This window comes from Balaenoptera borealis, assembly GCF_965194805.1.
Source record: "Balaenoptera borealis genome assembly, chromosome: 4".
Taxonomy (NCBI): Eukaryota; Metazoa; Chordata; class Mammalia; order Artiodactyla; family Balaenopteridae; genus Balaenoptera; species Balaenoptera borealis.
In genome coordinates, this window is record NC_138861.1 from 146,630,753 (window position 1) to 146,648,231 (window position 17,479).

The window sequence follows — 17,479 nt, forward strand, 5'->3', positions numbered from 1 at the left end:
GTCAGGGCCTCCTCCAGGAGACCACCCCAGCCCACCAGAGAGCCCCCGGGAAGCCGGGCCCGCCCCACAGCCAGGCCTCCGCAGCACAGAGGCCCAGGGTGGCCTGGCAGAGCCGGGCAGGGAGTGGAGGCGGCCAGGGCGAGGTGAGGGCTGCCAGGGAGCTGAGTGGGAGGCCGGGACTCGTGCCTGAGCCAAAAGGGGTGTGCGTGTAGGTGAGCTGGGCAGAGTTAAAGGGCAGGCGGAGGGGCCGTGGGATTCCTAAGCAGGGCTGAGATGTGGGGAATGCCGCGATGCCATCGGGGCATCTTCTGAGCCCCAGGGAGGAGCTGGACCGGCAAGTCAGCCGAGCTCAGATCAGCCCTGTGCCCCCAACTCCCACGGATGGGGTCAGCTTGCCCACGCCGCCCCTCGCGTTGAGACGCATGTGCTCCTGGAGGGATGGAGGGGTGGTTCCCGGGACTTAGAGGCTACAGGGCGATCGTCATTTCACAGACGCGTGATGTGGAGGGCGGGCGGGCTCGGCATCTCCCGCTCCAGCTGAACCTGACATGCCCACCGGGGACTGGCTGCCCTCAGAGAGCCCCCCTTGGGGCCGCGGCTTCACAGTAACAACCGAGGAAGAGACCACGGCCCCCGCCAGAGTCTGAGGACGAGGTGTTGGGAGGGCCGAACTTGGGGGGGAGGGAGGGGTCCTTCCTTGCCTCTTTCTTGGTGTCCTTGGCTTGTGGCTGCGTCACTATAATCTCTGCCTCGGTCATCACATGGCCTTCTCCCTTTGTATCTGTGTCTCTTTGTCCAAATTTCCTCTTATAAGCACATTAGTCATCAGAGAGGGCCCACTCGAGTCCAGTGTGACCTTATCTTAACCAATTACATCTAGAAAGGCTCTATTTCCAAAATAAGGTCACATTCATAGGTCCTGGGGTTAGGACTTCAGCCTGTCTTTTAGGGGACACGATTCATTCCATCCACAGCAGAGGGGTTCTGGGCACTGCTGACCTTGACCTTAAACACTGGCTGTGGTTTGGATCCAGCCTTGGCCCTGGGCAGCCTGGGGCAGAGACCCCCCTGCACGGAGAGCCTCTGGGGTTGGGGCGAGGTGCCCGGGTGCTGGTGGAGCGCCTGCGACACGCCAGCCACTGGATGCGTTTGTGAAGCTCTTCTGAGCCCCTGGCGAGTCTCGTAGGTTTGGAGTTCGGCTCCAGGACACACAGGCCTGAGCGGCAGGGGCCTTTGAAGGGCAGCCCCTAGTTCCTGGTCCCTACAACCCAAAAGTCTTGGGAGGCACTGGATCTTCCAGCCCCAGTGGCCTCCACCACCAGGCACTTAGGACCCCTGTCTGAAGGCTGTGAAGACATAGCCCCCAGGGTGGGTGGGCATAAAGAAGGGAGGCCAGAGAAGCCAGGAAGCATGGGGGGCGGGTGTAGACACAAGTGTTTGGGACTCTGATGGCCAGGGCCTTCGACACACAAGCCTCCAGAGCCCGGAGACCTTCCCTCGGGGGCCCAGGACATCGGTGTTGGCTGAGTGTCTCCCTGTGCCCAGCAGCTCGGGGTGGTCCTGTGCGCCTCCCCCTGAGTCCTTGTTCCTCCTGACACATCCTGCAGCTCGCACAGGTACTTTCCCGCAGGCACCTTCCCGCCCGGTGGCGTGTGCCACCTCCCCAGGCCAGGCTGCAGCTCCAGGACGGTCTTAACATAGCAAGCCCCACTCAGCCGGGCTGCCCCAGGTGGCGGCTGCAGGAGGGGCACCTGGGGGAGCTGGCAGGGCCTTCCCGGCAGGTGAAGTAGCTCATCTCATCCTCACGGGCGCAGGGAGAAGGCTGGTGATGTGGGCAGAGTTCCTCTTACTCTGTTAGAAGAGGGAAAATAAGAAGATCCTAAGGGCAGACGGGCCACACCGTGTCTATTTTGCTTTACTTTCATGTGCATATTCAGCAATTGTGTATTGAGCCCCTACTGTGGGCTCAGTGCTGCTGTTCCAAGTACTGGGGACATTTGAATGAATGAAACAGACAGAAAAACCCCATGTTCCTGGAACTAGTGGGAGGAAGCAGAAATTAAACAACAATTATAATACATAAGGAGGTGGTGTAAGATGGAAAGAGGTGATGAGTGAGAGGGAGAGAAATTACATTGGGGAGGGGTCAGAAGTGGGGGTGATCAGTGATTCAACAATATCAGGGTAAAAACTTGAGAAGGTGTGGCTGAGAACCAGGTGGGGGGGAAAGCATGCTCCAGAGGGACTGTGCAAAGGCCCTGTGGCAGGTGGGTGCAGGAACAGCAAGGAGACTACACCGGTCAGGAAGAGTTGGAGGTCACTGCAGTGATCCAGGTGAGATCCAGGTGAGGGTCTGAGTGGCAGGGGTGGGTGGTGGCCATGGATTCTGCATCTGTTTGAAGTTAGAGCCAACAGGATGTGCTGCCGGTTTGAATGTGAAACGTGAGCAGGAGGAGCCAGGGACCAGCCACATGTTTGACCTGAGCAGCTGGGTGCTGGTCTGGGGGAGGCGGATCCAGGCAGGCACACCTGTCGGCCTGTTGTTGTGACATCCAGGTGAGAGGCAGGTACCTGACCCAGGGCGTGGCGTGCAGGATAGGGAAGGGACACTGAGGACGGGACCTTCGCCCGGGGTGGTGAGACAGGGGAGGAGAGGATGGGGGGAGGCCTTCCTCCCAGGAGGAGAGGGGTGGGTTGGGGGACGGCAAATGGTGATCTCTGGATGGAGGTGACGAGGGTGAGAGCAGCTTTGGGACAGGCAGTCGGGGCTCAGTGGGGAGGTCCAGGCCAGCGTGAAAGTCTGGACGTCTTAGCCTCTGGGTGGTCTTTGAGGTTCCGAGGTTGAGAATATGCCAGGCAAATGGTGGAGAGGAGCCACGGTTGATGGGGAAGGGGGGCGTGGAAGGGCTTTGAAGATTTCGACTGTGGGATGGCTGCACTTCCGCCCAGCTCTCCACCTCCCAGAAGGACCCGACTTCTCTCATTGGAACCCAGCCTGCGGCATCCTCTCCATCCGTCCTTGTGTTAGTTTCCTGGGCTGCATAACAAAGCAAGCTGGGGGCTTGAGCGACAGAAGTTTATCGTCTTCAGTTGTGGAGGCCAGAAGGCCAAGATCAGGGTGTCTGCAAGGTTGGTTCCTTCTGAGGCTGTGAGGGAGCCTCTGTCCCGGGCCTCTGCCCTGGCCTCTGGGGGGGTTTGCTGGCGATCTTTGGTTTCTAGAAGCATCACCCCCATCTCTTCCTCCATCTTCACATGGCCTCCTCCCTGTGTGCCTGTCTACCCAGATTTCCTCCTTTTTAGAAGGACACCAGTCGTATTGGATAGGGGCTCACCCTATTCCGGCATGACCTCATTTTAACATTTCCTCGTTGAATTATCTTTGCAGCTTTGTCAAAAACTCCATTGACCATATATGGGTGGCTCTATTTCTGGACTGTCTGTTCTGTCCACGGATCCATATGTCAATTCTCCTGTCTATACTGTACTGTCCTGATTATAGTAGACCTTGAAAGCAAGCAGTATAAGTCCTCTAAAGTTCTCCTTTTGTAAAATTGTTTTGTCTATTCTAGGGCTTTTGCCATTTCCATATGTAGGATTGTGGGATTGCCGTCCTGCCCACGGGGTTGTGTAGGGCCTACCTGCGCCAGGTGCTGTGCTGAGCCCGCCCAGGTACGCCCCTGGGTAGTCCTCCCCGCAGCCCGGAGGGAGGCGTGTGCCTGCCCCATTTCAAGGTGAGATCTGGTGGTTTAAGAACCTGTGGGTCACAGAGACAGCTGGGGCCAGGGTTTGCACCCGGCAGCCGCCCTCTGAGTCCCCAGGCCCCGTGGCCTTGGTTCCCTGGGGACCCTCTACCTTCCTCCTCTCTCCGCACACTGGGTTCTTTGGATCCCGTGGCAGCCGGGGGTGTGGAGCAGAGATTAGGGTATCCTGGTCCTCCCGCTGAGGAAACCGGGGCCGAACGCTCCCAGGCACGGGCCCCAGGCTTCCTGATCCAGGTCATTCTCTCCTTCTCCCATCCAGAAGGGTCTGGCAGGGCACTGGGGAGCTATGGGAGCTACTGAGCACAGGAGGGCCTTGCTCTGGGGGTGGGGTGGGGCTAGACAGGCCCGGGCTCTGCTGGGAGACTGGCTGGCTGGGGGCATACAGGCCCTGCTCACCAGGGCACGGCCAGAAGACCCCTCCTTAGAGGAGGGGGAGCGAGGCACTTCCTCTACTGGTGGAAGGGCTGCCAGCCACTGTCCCTGCCCCTTCCAAGCAGCCCCGATGCCGCAGGAGGAGCTTCCCTTTCGTTCTGGAAGGAGAGGGTGGGTCTGTGAAACAACTGACGAACCTAGACGGAGAGGCCTGGCTGAGAGCCCCCTTTCTGGGCCCCCAGAGGGGCTGTCGGATGGATGGACAGTGCTCACTGTTGGGGCCTGATGTCCCCAGGGCTCCGGCTCATGGGACCCACCTCGCGGTGGCTTGTCCTCCCCTTAATTGGTCACTTAGGACACGCAGGGCCCTGTGCTAGCTGCTCACCCCTTGAATACGGTCACTGCTTCTCCAGGACGACCTTGTGGGGCAGTATCGCAGTGTCCATTCTCACCCATTTCACAGATGAGAAAACTGAGGCTTGGAGAGGTCAAACCACTCTCCTCAGGTTCAGCCATCATCTTGGATCCTGTCACTGCTAATTTGTTTGTTAATCCCATCTTGGAAAATGTTCTATTTTCCATGGAGGGATAGACGCACGGTTGACAAGTAAATGATTCCACATGTTGGGAATGTGGACTTCAAACCATGGCAGTGAGAGCCAGCATCTGGAGTCCTCCGGGCTCCACATCCAGGGAAGCAGGCTCAGGACAGGAATCCTGGCTTCTGCCACCTGCCAGGAAGACGCTGCTGCCATCAAAGATGGATCCTAACATTAAAACATCGCAGTTATGAAACAGTTCAGGCCATGGGAAACCATGTCACCGACCCCTGTATGTCCGTGGACATTAGGCAGATGTTAACGTCTTGTATCTGTGTTGCAGATTGTTGAGAGCAGTGAAGCACTGCAGACACAGCCAGTGCATTCCGTCCTCCGCCCACGTGACCCCCGCACTCACTCTGATGTGTTCCATCCTCACCCGTGTTTTCATGGTTTCACCACATCTGTCTGTGTCCATAAACAAAGGATGGCGTTGCGTCGTGCGCCTTAAATCGGCACCAGTGCTCCCACGCTGGATGTCTCTGCTTGTGGCTTGTTCTTCTTCACTCCGTGCTGTGTTTATGAAATGGATCCCTGTTGATAGGTGGGATTCCGTTGTATGGATAACCCACAGTCGATCTGTTTCCCTTCAGAGGGACACTGTGTTTCGTTCCTCCCACTTTGTTTGCTATTTTGGCCAGTTCCACAGCCAACAGCCTTGTGTGGGTCTCCCGGTACACGTGCGTGGGGAGCCGGCCAGGATCTCAGGTGTGGTCCTCTGGGGGTGGACTGCTGGTCGGAGCACAGAGCGTCTCCTGAGTCACTGGATGTGGCCAAGGTGTGCTCCAGAGCCCTATGCCAGCCCGGCAGAGGCAAAGATTGGACTTCCAGTTCATGTATTCAAAGGAAGATTTTTGCTTGCCTCCCTCCCTTCCCCGCTTTCTTCCTTCCTTCCCTTGACCCCTCCCCGGCACCTGCACAATAGTGCAGCGTAGAATTCGTACAGACTGACTGACCAGGATGCAAATCCCTGCTTTGCCACCCGCTGGTGGGTGAACTGGGGCAAGTTTCCACGTGGTGCTGTGCCTCTGTCTCTTGCCTGTAAGTAAGGTGGGGTGATAATTCCCCCCGGGACCCGGAGTCTCGCTCAGATGGGTGATGCGTAGGGCACGGCCTTCAGTAGATGTCGGCGGTGTCATTTGTTCGTTCGTTGATTCATCCATCCGTCCATCTACCCCCTGAGGCGTCAGTGCTCGCGTGGGTGGGCTAGCTCCCCGCCAGGCCCCCTGGAGCCTCCTGCACGTCCCCTTCCCCCACTGGGCCCCGAGGTCAAGCTTCTCAGGTGGATTCTGTGTTGTCTCTGGCGGTCTTTGGCCTGGAAAATCACTCCAGTTTTCCAGGAATCTGACGGCCTCCTCCCTGTGGAGTTTTGACAGCCAGAAATTCCGCCACGCCCAGGGGTCCCAAGGGAGCCGCCCCTTCTCCCCCAGAGGGGCCTCTGTGAGGGAGGCACCTGGGGCCAGGCAGAGGGGTGGGACCTGGGGAAACATCTGGAAATTCTTGATCCTTGAAATTCGTTAAACAAATGCCATTTGCTCTTCGCTTTACCCTTCAAACAACCTGAAGAACGGGGCCCCTGGGACGCATGGGGTGGCTGTGTCTTCCTGCTCATGGTGATGGAGGGTCCCACGTGGACGTGGGCGGGGCCTGCAGAGCCACGGATCTGGGCTCTGGTGCCTGGCCTGCGGACCGGCTGTGACCCCAGGCCTGTGTGCCCTCCCTGGCCTCAGTGTTCTCATCTGTGTCTGGGGGATTTGGCGAAGGGTCTTCTCTGACTCGTGAGGCCCGCCTGGTGAAGCTGGGTTCCCCGGTGTCCCGCTGGTGGGTACCAGGCCACCTCCCCAGCCAAGGGGAAGAACTAGAGGAACCGTGGCTGGAACAGGGGGAGCGGCCCTGGCCTCCCGCTCCCCCGCCCTTGCCTGGGACCCTGCGGTTCCCAGCAGCGTCGGGCTTCATGAACAAGGCTTCAGCTGAGACCATCTCCTCTTCATTCCTGCTCAGAAGCAGCCTGGTTCCTGCACACAAGTTCTCCCGCACCACGTGAGGGGCCCCCAGCCCCCCACAGCTAGTTACACAATCTGGAGGCCCTGTACCCAGCTGGGTAGCGCTCACCACGTTTGCAAGCTGTTTGCTTAATGATCCAATCCATCGCTGCTTCTCCCAACACATGTGGTCCAGTCATGCAGGGCTCTCCTCTCGGGTGTCCAGCACCTGGAGGGGGCCCAGGACCTGGGAGGTGTCCATCAGCCACGGAACGAGTGAGTGAGTGAATGAATGAATGAATGACCAGGTGAGTGGGTGAATGAATGAAGTGACCTGGGCCCAGACCCAGGTCTCAGCAGGAGACGCAGCCTGGCCTGGCGGCTGGGAGGCTCCACCACAGACCAGCCTGGAGGCCAAGCCACGGCCCACACTGGGCCTCAGTTTACCCTTAAGGCACAGGGAAGGTAGTTTCCAGGTTCTACCCACTCACAAATATCCACAGGGCACCCCTGTGTGGGACCCACCTTGGGGCGTTAGGAATCCCCAGCCCCCTGGCCCATCTGTCCCCACCCCTAAGAGTACAGGCCGGGCTCTGAGGTGTGGACAGCTAAGCAGTGCACACAGCTGCCGTGACCAGGCTGGGTCGGGACGAGCCTGGACGGCCCCTGAGGGGAGCTTGGGCTTTGTCTCCAGGGCAGTGGGAGCCACGGAGGGGCTGAGGGCAGGAGCAAGTGGAGTTGGCCTTGTGAGTCCCAGGCCCAACCTCTGTCTCCTCCCGCTCTCTGCTCTGAACAACCAGTGGGTTTTAATCAAGGCCCCTGGTCACGCTGGGCCTCACTCTCCTCATCTGTAAATGGGGCCAGTGTGCTCCTTGCAGGGCGTTTGTGGGAAGCCCAGAGCCTGGCCCACCGCAGGCCCTGGCCGGATGGTCAGCCCAGGTGTCCCCCAACACACAGGCAGCCCCCTCAGAACTGCCCTTCTGGGGCCAGAGTCAGCCCGGACCAGCTGGTTTTGACCTTTGGTTTGCCTAAACTGATTCCTCCTGCATCTTAGTTATCCCAAGTCCTAGGAATTGGGACACAAAGGGTGCTTTCCTAGGAAGCTCAAGGCTTCTCGAGGGCCAGCAAAAGGAGATGCTCTGCTTCCAGTTGGGCCCCGAGGAACAAGGTGTCTAACCTTCCCCCCACCCCCCAGAGCTACTCAGAGCTGCCAGGTAGGAATTTCTTGCGTCCTCTGGACATGTAGGTAACCTCAGTGGCAGACAGGCCATTGGGTCAGTTTTCCCCTTTGCTCACGCCCCCGCCTCCCTCAGATTGGCATGTACCACCTCCCTTTACTCTCCCCAAGGAGCCAGCAGCATGGCAGCAAGGATTGAAGGGTGGGTGACAAGGCGAGCCATTCTCCCCCTCAAGGCGGAGAACATTCCAAGCCAGAAGGTGGGGTTTGGGGTGGGGCGTTGGGGTGGGGAATGGGCACAGGTCCTAGAGAGAGCTGAACTGGGCAGCGTGGATGGTGTGGGGCCTGTTGAGGGCTCTCTCCTTCCTTCCTTTGGAGAGAAGAGGCTCACCCAGGCATCCATGGGAAGGCCCTGCCACCAGTGCTGTGTGACCTCCCGCAGGTGACTCAGCCTCTCTGAGCCTCCCATTTCTCCACCTTAGAGGAGCTGGGTGGAAGGAGCCGCCTTCAGGCCCTGCTCTGACAGTCTGCTCCACCCTCCGGAACTTGCCCCTCCCCTGTCATTCCTGCTCAACTCAGGACCCCTGCACCCACCCCTTTTTCCCCAGCCCCCATGACATCGACACAGCTGAGACCTCACCCACACTCCCCGCCTAGACATCACAGCACCTCCTCCTCCCTCACAAGAGGGGATTCTCCCAAAACTCTCGGCGTGTGCACACTTGGCCATGGCATTGGGGGCCCCTCTGGGTTAACCTCGAGAGTCTATTCCTTGGGCTCCTTCTGGCATCTTTTTCTTAACACGCCATGCACCCAGCACTGCTGAGCCTCGGCTCCAGCTGTGCCTCCATCTGGAAGGCTCCACCCGCCACCCGCTCTGCCTGCCAAAAGCTAAAATGCTTTTCTAGGTTCAGCCCAAACAATGGCCCCACCTGTGCAGTTTCTGACCCAGCCCTGAGCCACTGCTAGTTGTTTGTCCACACCCCGGACTCCTGGATGGGACATCGAGGTCCTTGAGGGCAGGGCAATGTCATGGCCATCTCTTTATCCTCAGTGCCTAGCCAGTGACTCACTTGCTCGGTGCCTCAGTCTCTGCTTCTGCAAAATGGGTTAATAACAGGCCCTATTTCATAGGATTGCCAGGAGGATGAAATGAGTGAACACAGGTAAAGCAATCAGAGCAGCACCTGGTAGTGTAGGCGCTCAGCACACGCACTTCAGGTGCTGCATCATTTTTCTGGGGCCGCTATAACGGTACATAGACTGGGCACAGAAACTTATCTCTTTACAGTCCTGGAGGCTGGAAGTCTGAGGTCAAGGTGGGAACAGTTTGGTTCTCCTGAGCCCTCTCTCCGTGTCGTGTAGACGGACGTCTTCATCTTCTCCCTTTGTCCTCACGTGGTTGTCCCTCTGTGCATGTCTGTGTCCTAATCACCTCTTCTCATAAGGACACCAGTCAGACTGGATTGGTACCCACCCTAATGACCTCATTTAATCTTAATCACCTCTTCAACGACCTGATCTCTAATTACAGCCACTTTCTGAAGGGCTGGGGGTTAGGACTTCAACGTAATGGATTTCGGTAGGGACACGATTCAGCCCACCACAGGTGCTCCCTGCTGTTTGTGAGGTGAATGAATGAATGAGATACTTCCTTTCTTGAAATCAGAGGCACCAAGGAGCTTGTCTCTGTTTTACATTGGGGACGAGTTACAAATCTGCCTTTACATGTATTTTTTCCACTCTGTTTCCCACCCCTAAGCTTGTGTCTGTGGGTGGGAGGGACCTCCTTGCAGGATAGAAACCTTGATAGGAGAGACGCAGCCACTTTTTTGGGTGGGGGGAAGCACTTTTTCCCTGGAGGGTTTGGTTTCTGTGACCACCAGCTCCGTCTCCACCTGGGATGTGAAGAGGGAAGCAGGAAGGGAGCTTCTTCCTGCAAATGCTTGGATCTTCGCCGATGTGAATGGAAGACTTTCCAACTCTGGGTCTGCAGAAATGGAGAAACCCGATACCCAGCGGCCCAGACCCGGGATGCCTGGCCACATCGCCACGCTCACACCTGGTAACGCTGGGCACGGGGCCTCAGACCTCACTGCCCGCTCCGCCCTGCTGTTTTCTGGGTGTTGACCTAGGCCGGCCCCTCCACTGCTCTGGCTCCATTTTGTCCCCGAAGAAGAGAAGGGGTGCCTGCTGCTGAGCTGCGGGGTCAGCGTGAAGCCCCAAGCCCGGCGCCCAGCACTTCAGCCCCACGTGGACGCACTCTTTCAGTACATCCCTCTCTGTGGCATCCCCAGGCCTTCCCGGGGCCCAGCACACAGTAGGTGCTCAACAAATGTAGCACCTAATAGGTCTGCAGACAGATTTCCTGCCCCCCGGCCCTCCCCGGAGGGCGTTTTCTCTTCCCCAGCATCCTGTTTGTTCAGCCTGAATTCTGCCCTCTCATCTCAGCGCTGTTTGGCCTCAGAGCTGGGTGACTTTATTCCGGGAAGGACAGGAGGCGGAGGCCCAGCCCGGGGTGGGGAGGGGACAGCAACACCGTGGCCCCAAGCGGCTTTCAGCCAGCGAGCCAGCTGAGTGCCCCACGTGTCATCCCAAGTGACAGACGTGGGCCTGGGGCAGGGGGCCTGACTCAGCAGGGGCTGCACCAAATGCATTTTCCTTTCGTGTGTGTCTACGCGTCTCCGCCTGACTTGCTCGGCTTTCTTGGCCTCTGGGAAAGGCCAGGAAGGGAGACTGGAGGGTCCCTGGGCTTCAGTTCTGAGCTGGCCTGAGCTCCAGGGCAGGGCAGGGGATCTCTGGCCTGTGGGCTGCGGTGACTTGGAGAAGGGGATAACCTGAAGCAAACCTGGCCACTGGTCTGGGTGGGTGGTACCCTACCCGCCTCGGGGCACTGTGGGTGGCACAGTACCGCTGCGGAAAATCTGAGGGAGGGAAGACCATTTCAGGAAGAGAGGATAGAGACCAGCCTGTGTGAAGGCGGGGGTCCCACGGAAGCCTTGCTGCGGGCAGGGCATGTGGGGCTGCGGTGCTGGGCTGGTAGGGAAGTTTGAGGTCGGAGGGTGGGAGCTGTGGACAGCAGGCGAGGACAAGGCACTGTGGGTACTGGGGAGATATTGAATGTTGTTGAGCGAGGGAAGGCTGCATATCGAGCCAGTCTAACGCGTTCCCATAGTAGTTTCCCAGCTGTGCTCCCCTGAGCCCTTTGGGGGCCACTGAGCTGAGCAGAATGAGGGGAAGGCAGGTTGAATTCTGCTCACGGCCCTTTTGTCCTCAAGCCAAGCAGCTCGCTTTCATCTATTTCATTTCCGGTACACGAGCTTCTGGGTAAGACTTTATTTGGGACAAAGGGTCCTACAGCTTAAAAGTTGTTAAAATCCTTTAATAAGCGAGACCGATGTGGTATGATTCCGTTTTCACTTATTCATTCATCACATGTGACCTGAGCCTCCTTCCTCCAAGGTCTGGGCTGGGCAGTGCTGGGTCAGATGGCCAAGACGTGGTCCTGGCCCAAGGGGAGCCCACCGTCTTGTGGGGCAGCCCCAGGGCTCAGGGCTGGGCCAAGGGGAGCCCCAGCACCAGGACAATGGGCCCTGCCTGGGAGGCTTCTTGGTGGAGGTGATGCTTACCCGAAGCCCTAAAGGATGAGCCGGAGATGGAGGTGGGACTGCATGTACAAAAGCGTGGAGGTGGACAGACCAGCTTGCTGGGGGGAGGACACAGGTTCTGGCCTGTGGAGTACATGGTCCGAGTAATGGATTAGTAGGGGGTATATGGAGGGGCTGGCAACGAGTCTGGGGGGCTCTAAGGCAAAGCCCTGGAAGCTTCCCCACTGTCTAGGCAGCAAGCCTGCTCTTCCTCAGCATTGTTTTGAAAGTGGACGCCCTCCAGGGTCTCACCTCAAGACGTGCAGTGCAGACTGTGTGACATTGGACTGGGCCACAGTGGGGTCAGATCCGAGCCTTCCCGTTGCAATGCCACCTGGCCCCTGGGACAAAGCTCTGTGCTCTGAGTTCCCAGGGGCAGCTGTCCTGGGGCATCTGACTTCCCAGCCTGGCCTCAAGTGTCCCACCTCTGGATGAGCCTCCCCAGGGCCGGCCCCTTTTCTGTCACCCTCTGGGGCAGTAGAGGGGACAGGACAGGGCTGGGGTATCCAGGGACATGGCCTGGTTGGGCTCCAGAGCCTTGGGGTTTGTGTGATGCCAACTGGTCGCATCAAGGACATTAGCCAGTGGCCGTCCACTTGGGAAGAAGCGCCTCTGGGTTGGCGGGGATGGAGGGGGGCGAGCGGCAGCCAGGAGCCTGGGCAGAGCAGACAGGGCGGAGGGGCCACGTCCTCCACGCGTGTCGATGCCGCCGCGCGGGGCCGCCGTGCAGGGCCCGGTGTCCTCAGCGTCCCAGCTCGTGGGGGGGGGGTGGGGGGAGGCCGTGGTGCCGTGGGGTGCCAGACGCAGTGCTCGGCGCCCCTCCACCTCGTCAGCGGTGACCCAGGGGCCCTGCGGACCCTCCCTCCTGGGTGCTCGGTCAGTTTGGGGGAGGACGGCCTGAGCAGCCTGCTGGAGCGCCAGTGCCCTCTGCTAGCCGGCAGACCCCTGGGCTGGCCCGTGGGAGCTGGGGCAGTGGCATCTTGGGGTCCCCATGCTGAGGAGCGCAGCGCCAGAATCCAAGAGGACCTGTGCCGCACAACTCCTGTCCTGCATCTCGGCAGCTCGTGAGGGACATGCCGTCCCTGCGGGCCCTCACGTGGCAAGAAGCTTGGCCTAGCTCGCCCGACTCTGAGATGGGGACGGACGCTCAAGGGGTCTTGTCTTCTCAGCGTCAGGGAGGCAGGGCCAGGACCTCCCGTTCCAGCCCACACACTGGGCTGCCCTTGAGCTCCTGCCCGTCCCCAGAAGCACGAGGCTCCCGCTCTGGGCTGCCAACACCACTGCCCTCCAGACCTGGCCCTCCTGCTTGGGGTCCCTACTGCAGGCTGGCATCAGGGGACTGCAGTCCCCCCCCAGCCTGAGTCCCAGCCCGGGGCTGCCCCAGAGGCTCCCTGACTCTACGCTGCTCACCCGGGACCTACCTATGAGACTGAGACGGATTTTCTTTTTCTTTTTCTTTTTTTTTTTTAAAGATGCATAGTGAACGTTGGGGTTGAAAGGTTGAGCTAAAGAGCTTAGGGGTTTTTTTTGGTTATTTATTTATTTATTTATTTATTCATTTATTTATTTATTTTTGGCTGTGTTGGGTCTTCGTTTCTGTGCGAGGGTTTTCTCTAGTTGCGGCGAGCGGGGGCCACTCTTCATCGCGGTGCGCGGGCCTCTCACTGTCGCGGCCTCTCTTGTTGCGGAGCACAGGCTCCAGACACGCAGGCTCAGTAGTTGTGGCTCACGGGCCTAGTTGCTCCGTGGCATGTGGGATCTTCCTGGACCAGGGCTCGAACCCGTGTCCCCTGCATTGGCAGGCGGATTCTCAACCACTGTGCCACCAGGGAAGCCCTGAGACGGATTTTCTTACCCTGGACGTCCACGGGGAGTCTGGAGGCTACGCTAACATGTTCCCCAAGGGCCTCCCAGCTGCACCACCAGCTCCCAGAACCTCCCATTGCACGAGGCTAAAGCACTGTTGTCTCTGTGTGGGCGTGCTCGGGAAAGGTCCAACACACGTACAATTTGTATTTTAGGCCGACTTACCCAGTCTCCTTTGGTCTGTGTCTTATCTGTATTTGGTCTGTATAAAATTGACCGAAAGGAAGCCGGGCATGCCTCGGGGACATACAGACACCCAGAGGCTCACACAGACAACCTGGTGGGGCCCCGCCCTGTGGAGCCGGCACCCGTGTTACCTCACCAGCCTCTTACCTCTCAGGGCATCCGGCCTCAGAGGAGCAGGAGAGATTCCTGAGGAAGGATGAATCTGCACAGACAGTCCTGTTGAAGTTCCCCAGCGGCCTGTCCCCCCAGCCAGCTTTCCACATCCGTGTTCAGCCACACGGGAAAGACCACCTCCCACCCCCCTGCCCCCTTGCTCAGCAAACACGCACCGAGCAGATGCCCAGAAGGACCCTGAGCGGGGAGACCAAGGTCCACGGGCCAGAGACGGCCCTTCCTCCTGGATGTCCTGGGCTCCTCGTCCAGCCCGAATCATTGTTGTAAGTGGGTCCCCATGTCCAGCAGGGGGTCAAGCACACGCCTTAGTGCTCCTGGGCCTGTTTCAGCAGAAACACTCCTGCTGCGACAGCAGGGACCCCAGGCTCCCCCTGTGCGGACCCTTCCAGTGTGTAAAGCGCTCTCTCGGATCCACGCTCCAGTTCTCGCTTCACTGCCATCCTTGATAGGAAACACCCCCCGCGAGGCCGACCATGCGACTTCGAGGGCTTTTTCTAGGACCCTTTCACCTCAGCGACCCAGAGCTGCTCTCGTTGGACCCCCCCCCCCACCCCCGAGTCAGGCTCATTTGTAAGTGAGCCTCTTCAACCCATCCAACAGTCGTTCATTCATTCAACAAACATCTCCCATGGGTCTGCTATGTGGCAGGCACTGCGCTGGGCGCCAGAAGCAAGGAGGACACGTGCTTATCACCCCTATTTTACAGAGGGGGGAACTGAGGCTCGGAGGGGCTCCCTCACATGTCCAGGAAGGTGGAAAGAAAGGCCGGTGGCTCTGGCCTTCGCTTTCTGTCTGCACTGAGCTGCGTGAATATCCTCCCCCCAGAACGCGCGTGCCCCACCCCCTTCCGCCCACCTGGTGACACACCCTCCTCTGGGTTTCCAGAGCCTGGGTGGGTGTTGACACTTACAGGCTGCATCATTCTTGTCTTTGGAGCCCAGCCTCCCCCCTACCTGGTGGGGGCTGATTAATCTCAGACCCCCAGGGGGAGGGAGGCACAGCGCACGCATCCCAGGGCACTTCATGCACTGATTCCACCGGGACCCACCTGGGCACTAAGCAGCAGCCCCCAGTCTGTGGCCAGTGCAGCCGCGAGACCCCCATGCACCATCTGAGGCCCAGACGGCTGGGGGCCAGCCCCACCCTTCAGAGCTGCCCCAAGGTGGAAAAACAGCCTGAAGTTGCAGCTTGAATCCCAGACTCCCATAAAGGGTCCGATTTATATTAAATTACATGCGACGTCAAAAGCACTTTTCCCTTTTGGCTTTAACAAGCCCTGTCGTGCCTCCGCATCCAGAGCCCTTCGCGGCAATCTGGGCAGCTCAGTGACACAATGAATTTCCATGTCTGTGGGAATAACCGCAGGCTTGTCGGAATTACACGCGGAGAGCTGTGTAATCGAGATTGGGCAAGATTCGTTTCTTGTGAGCGGGAATTTGGTGGGAAAGGTAAGACCACTTGGCTGGATGTTCGGATCTGGGAGTAACTGACGCATCCCCCATCCTGCATCCCCCATCCTGGTCCAGCTGATGCTGTATTTTGACTGCGGCCGGCCTCGACCCCTCTAAGAACTCGCCTTGGCCTTCCCGAGGCCTAGGGCGCTGCATTCAGTATACGCGGCTGAGTTATTGAAATGTTTCACGTTCCCACGCTTGAGAAAAGGCACCACATTTCAAGTAAAGACTTTGTTTCTCTCCCCACTCCGCCCTCTCCAGCCTCCTCTTCTCCCTTCTGGCCACCTCCCGCCAGGGGAGTGTCAGGAATGCCCACCCCGAGGCAGAGCTAAAGTGTGCCGGAAGCTTCCGAGGGCCCCCCCGGACCCGCCGCCAGAAATGTCAAAAGAAATTGGAGAGAAGGTAATGTCAGGCCTGAGGACGTGGAGATTCAATCAGTGGTGTAATCCTTTCTGCAAAGTAAGTTATTCATTATTCCCTGGTCCTTAATAAAATAATTACTGCCGTTGTTTTTTTCCCCTACTCTAAAGGGACTTACTTCACGCCTGAATGTGAAAGAAGCGGTTAAAGCCAAGAACTAGGGCCAGTTCTGCGCCCCCTACACCTTGACTTTCTCTGCCTGGGTTCGGCCTCACCCACCACCCCTAAGTGGCCTAGCTTCCCCCTGGCCTCTGGGCCGCCGGCCTGGCCATTGCTTCTGTGCATGGCGGCCGCAGACTCTATGTGATCAACTAGGAAAAAGGTGGAACATCCACGACGGACATGGGCTCTAATTCCTGAACTAGGGTTTTATGGATGTGATGAAATTATGCTCAGAATAGAAATTTTCAGAGGCGAGATAAAATGTGAAATGGAGCTCTAAAATTGTCACACGCCCGAGGCTCCTACTGGCGACCCCACTGGTGCAGGAGCTAAGCCAGTGATCAGACGTCTTTGCTGAGGCCCTTCCGGGGCCCGCTGGCCTCCTCCGGGGTCGGAGCCAAAAGCTGGGCAGGGAGGGCATTCTGGGTGCAGCGCCTCTACCCCTGCTTAGCTCTCCAAACCCCTGCTACCCCAAATGCGGTCTGAGAACCTGCCCACACCTGCCCTGTCGGAGTTCGCCTTTGCACAAGACCCTCGGGTGAGTCCGGACACCCCGCCGTGGGAGCGGCACTGCCCTAAGGGCCCCGGGGGTCTCTCCTCACCCTGCCCCTGCCAGGCAATCCTGCCCTCCAGTCCTGGTCACCGGCCCTGGCTGCGTTGTCCATCCGGTCCCACGGCCCGACCCTCCCCAAGTCTCCTCCAATCACAGCCCAGGCCTCTCTCTCTGGAAGCTTCCCTGAGGGACGGTCATCCATCTCTAGAACTCTTCTGGGGAGTGAGTGAATGATCTCTGTCTCCATCACTCACTCACTCCCCACCCCCTCGCCCAGCCCCCAGTCCCCACCGTCCTACTTTCTGAGTTTGACTCCGCCAGGGACCTCATATAAATGGAATCATATTTGACTTTTTGTGACTGGCTACTTTCACCGATCACAATGTCCTCAAGCTTTCATTCGTGTTGTAGCATGTAACAGGATTTCCTTCCTTTTTAAGGCTGAATAATATTTCATTGTATGCGTAGACCACATTTGGCTTATCCGTCCATCCATCAGTGGACACTTGGGTTTCTTCCACGTTTCAGCCATGGTGAACAATGCTGCTATGAACGTGAGTGTGCAAATATCTCTTTAAGGCCCCGCTTTCAATTCTTTTGGGTATATATCCAGGGAATATCTTTATATTCTCACAAGAGTACACGAAGGTTCCAATTCCTCCACATCCTTGCCAACACTTATTGTTTTCTTTTTTCTTTTTTTTTTAAAAGAGGAGCCATCCTAAGAGCAGTGAGGTGGTATCACATTGTGGTTTTGTTTTTCCTTTCCCTGATGATTAGTGATGTCCGGCACTTTTTCGTGTGCTTATTGGCCATTCGTATATATTCTTTGGAGAAATGTCTATTCAAGTCCTTTGTCCATTTTTTAATCGGATTGTTTGTTTTTCTGTTGTTAGAGAACCACACTTGTTCGTATATAAAAGGCTATCTACATCCTCATCTGATTTGCACAGATACAGGGCAAGAGAGTCTGGTTCCCGTTTCACAGGTGAGGGCGTCCAGCCAGGGGTGAAGCACCTTGCTTGGGGGTCGCACACCTCAGTAAGCTGCAGAGGCTTGGAGCTCAGGGCGCCTTCCTCACATGCGCTGGGCCTGGATTCCTCCTGTCTCAGCTGAGTGAGAACCG

The 17,479-nt window shown here is 57.9% G+C and overlaps 1 protein-coding gene across 4 annotated transcripts in view; it reads left to right on the forward strand.

The window, feature by feature from the left end:
* Positions 1-17,479, forward strand: part of SORCS2 (sortilin related VPS10 domain containing receptor 2) — a 556,509-nt gene that overhangs the window by 286,715 nt on the left and 252,315 nt on the right. The window lies entirely within an intron of this gene.